Source organism: Austrofundulus limnaeus, unplaced genomic scaffold (assembly GCF_001266775.1).
Source record: "Austrofundulus limnaeus strain Quisiro unplaced genomic scaffold, Austrofundulus_limnaeus-1.0 Scaffold113, whole genome shotgun sequence".
Lineage (NCBI taxonomy): Eukaryota > Metazoa > Chordata > Actinopteri > Cyprinodontiformes > Rivulidae > Austrofundulus > Austrofundulus limnaeus.
In genome coordinates, this window is record NW_013952515.1 from 1,778,337 (window position 1) to 1,782,631 (window position 4,295).

A 4,295-nucleotide genomic window follows, 5' to 3' on the forward strand; every position below is an offset into this window, starting at 1 on the left:
CTTACAAGACATTTCAGCTTGGTAACATATCTCCCAGTCATCCTCTTGTAAGAAAAATGTGATCAATAATTAAAGTCTGAATACGTTTGCAGAAAGCTAGTTGATTCTCTTCTAAAGATTTTTACCAAAAATCTGAACCCAGCTCTCAGCCAGTCAGGCAGGCAGGCAGGCCTGTTAGTTTGAGGCCTTGGGTCTTATCAGAACAATAACAAACCCTTTCAGCAGCCCCAGCTGCTGTTCATTCTCTAAAATAATAAAGAATAACGATAAATCAATCCGTAAAGTCACATGTAAACCTGACTTCCTGGTCACGCCCCTGGGGGCGGTAYCTTTTACATCAGACATTGGAATATAAAACAAGCTTTCTTTGTCTTGGCCATGCTGATAGAAACATACGACTCTCTTTTAAAGTAGGGCTGGGCGATTATTTGATCATGATTACTGATCGAGAAAAATTTCAAGCCGATCGTGGTGATCAGCTGTGAGCCTCTTACTCGATCAAACATGGCAGAAACGTCCGCGACAACAGCTAATCAGAATCCACCTTCTCCTGCTCCACTTCTGTTTACAAGATGATAAAGAAACGCAGAYGGAATCACAGAATCAACACTTGGGTCTTTTTTTGATACCGTAAATAAATGACCAGACCTCTGACATGGCTCTCTACTTCAGTTATTCCTGACTGCACAGCATCAGTATCACTATCATGATCAAACAGATGCTGCTCAACCAAACATCTTCCCTCCCAAAACAAAAACAAAGCTAAAAGTGGGAAATCAATATCGGATGTTAATATCGGCCGAGTTTCACATACCGGACCGATACCGATATACTAAAGAATGACCAATATTGACCGATACCGAAATGAATGCTGATTTTATTGGCACGTGTGCACTAATTGTTGCTGTTTTGTAGGGTTTCTGTTTCTTTATGACATTTTTAATATGAAATTCAATTCTAAAACTTTAATTTTACAAAAGGATAACTTTATTAATGGGAGATTCTATGATTTACACATAAATGTTGTATTTTTTTTTCTTGGTAAATACCGTTTTAAATACCTTGCAAAAGTAAGTTAATATTCTACTGAACCACAGCTATTTGTTATGTTAGTGAAAGTGAAATAACAGCCATAATTTTTTTTTATTTCCGTAGCTATTTATTTATTAAATCATTCTTCAGTCACTTTTTAGGTTAACAAAAAAACTGTGAAATTAATCGAGATCGGACGATATGAAAAAAATAATTGTGATCTTTTTTTTGCCATATCACCCAGCCCTGCTTTTAAAACATATGACAGAAAATACAAGACTGAATCAGAAATTCTGTTAACATTTACACAAAATTTCCTTCACTCTAAAACATAAGTCAATGTTAAGCAATTTTTTTGTGAAGAAACAATAAGATCATTATGATGCCATATTTTGCCACAAAATAATGAACATCCGCCTTTTTTAAAACAYGTTTTGCTAGTCTGTTAGAGCTGTGTGAGTTCTCTGGAGTGTGAGCTTAGCTGGGGACTTGGAGGGAGGGGCTTTTAGTAAATGGGCGGTGCTTTGTACCAGCAAGCATTTAGACTGCTCCACATGGCAACATGAGATTCACGGATTTGTCAAACATGCATAAATGAGTCAAAGCAACACTCTGGGTATGCTTCGATGATGAAATGAAATTATAACATAAAGCTAAAAAAAGTTGATTGTGCCTAAATGGCTGACAGTTTTGTCAATGATAACACAAACAGCAYGCATCAATCAAAAGGCAGAGAGGATACCTGTAATAAAGGATATTTGCAGGATGAGAAAAGGACAATATGTCCAGCGTGGTGTAAATGTGATGATGTTAACATCGGTAAGCTCCACCTGCAGACTCATCTCTGCAACGACATGAATGAATTAGCCGTTTTTTGCTTCTTACTGCACGCGTGGCTCTAAAACTGCTGGCTGTCTGGCACGAACACCGAGTTGTGGTTTACGTTTGAGGGTTTTGGCTGGCAGCGGCTGAGGGCCTAATGAGGCTGGTGATAAAAAGGAACYGCATGCCTGTCAGCGCTGAGGTGGCACAATGCTTCGTGTGCTTCACTCTGCTGCTGATCCCTGCATGAGACCACAGATCCACCGCATTCTGCTGTCACAACTCAATACTGTGTGTTTTACTGAGGCAAGACATGAAAAACTGCACTCACTAATCAGACTGAAGCCAGTTTTTGAAACTATATCAGCAAGAGATGCAAATAAATACTGTATATAGAAATGAATGGAAAAGTTGAACTGAAAATATGCAATTTTTGAAACATTTTTATGCCGTTTTGTGAAAAAATATATCGCTTTACTTTTTCACGAGCAGTGAAGCTGAAAAGAGAAAACAATAGTTTAGCAGAGATGATAACAGACAGCTGATCCGTGACATGGACCCACCCAACAGCTCCCCAGTGTCCCCCAGCTACTGAGCAGACTGCTGAATCACTGCCAGCTGGGACCCGTGTTTATCTGCTACGCCAAATAAACACACACTCTGTGTCCCGCGTCCTCCGTCTTTGTCCTCCATCTTTGTCCTCCGTCTTTGTCTGCTATTCCACCTTCCCATTCTCACCGGGGTCGTCTACAGACATACGGTGTCCTTGCTGAGGCTCTCCGGTCTGAATTAGAYCTTCAGCGAACCATCTGTCTGTGTTCAGCTCTGTATTTTGCATCGCAGCCATGAGCAAAAATGTCATTTTGGAGAATTTTATTATGATGTACAAGTCGAATTGTTTTAATTTAGACTGAAAAATACTGCATTTTCGTTTTGATTTGACCAAAAATATAAGCTGCAGCATTTGATTTGGCACAAGGTGACGACAGAAGCTTTCTGGGATATTTCTTCAAAAAATAACTGTTTGGAAAAGGGTACGGAAAATACGAAAGAAGAAGGTTGGATAAAATATCCACCTACTGTAAACCAATCAGATCTTTACTTTGGCTTTGTTTAAATGTCAAGAAAATTGAAAGTAAATGTTGTGAATTTGAACGGCTTGGCTCCGGTACCTTTCCAGCTTCAATGCCAAGATGTCCAACTTGGTTTGGTCTAGGATGAACAATTATCATCACAGACTGGATGCACTTTGTAAAAGACACTCGACGTGATAAAGAGGGTCATCGTTTCGATTTAACCGGGCAAAATACTGCAGTCTGTGACATTCWTGAAGCTTTTTAGAGAGACGAGGATGATTGGATTTTAAAAGCTACGGTTCAGCCTCACGTTCAGTGAAGACTTTCTAACATCATCTGTCCTGAGGTGGAGACAGACGTCACAAACTGGAGACTTCATAGACTTTTCTGATAAACAATAAAATCTTTTCTATTTTACGAGTGTTGTATATCCTTATCAAACATAAAATCATGTCTATCAGTTGTTTTACAAACAATAAGGAGGAAACCTGATCATCTAATCTGACTGCCTTCTTGTAATTTAAGCTCACATCAATGTGGTTTATTGATCCTGATGTTGGCCTGTACGAAAAAGAAGAAAGAAAGGCAGCATTAGGCAGTAAGATACTTAAAAAGAAGCTAARCATTGATTCATGTGTGATGAAACTGACAAACACACACAAACACACACATCCACACACTTGATTTTTCAATAGCTGTAGTTACAAAGTAACACCAACCAGAAGAGTTTAGTATAAATACACAGTAAAGTGGGAAAAGATGCTGGTATTAATATAGTGTTTCACTCCCCACCTCTTAATGCAGGTCTAATGAGCTGATCAACATGGTGCAAGGTGTTAAAAYGCACATACTGGGACTCTGTGTGCACAACTGTGTGCACGTTGGAGCTTTGCAGACGTTCTGCACGTGCATTACTGTAAATCTCACTAAGCAGATTGCTGATGGAAGTGCAGGGCTCTCATCTCTTTGTCTGCACTCTCATTACCACTCTCTCAGATGAATGAAACGCGCGCGCGCACACACACACACACACACACACGCGCGCGCACACACACAGAGAGATCCTGGACTGAAAATGTTCCCTCCCTGCAGGTTAGGAAGTGGCTCTTCATCATCACCAACCTTTCCTTTTTTTTTCCCTCAGCAGAGGTGACAGACTGATTTGGTGACAGAATCCATCATCGGTCTCTGCAMTCGACAGATTTATGAAGCAGCTTGAGTCGTATCTATTAAAGCATATTAAAGGCCTAGCAGTCCTTGAAGGAATGCATATCGCCCTTTTATGCCAGAACTTTAAAGGGATCCACGATTAGTTGTAACATAAGACTTTATTTAATAAACATATTTTGACTGTAAAATAAAGAC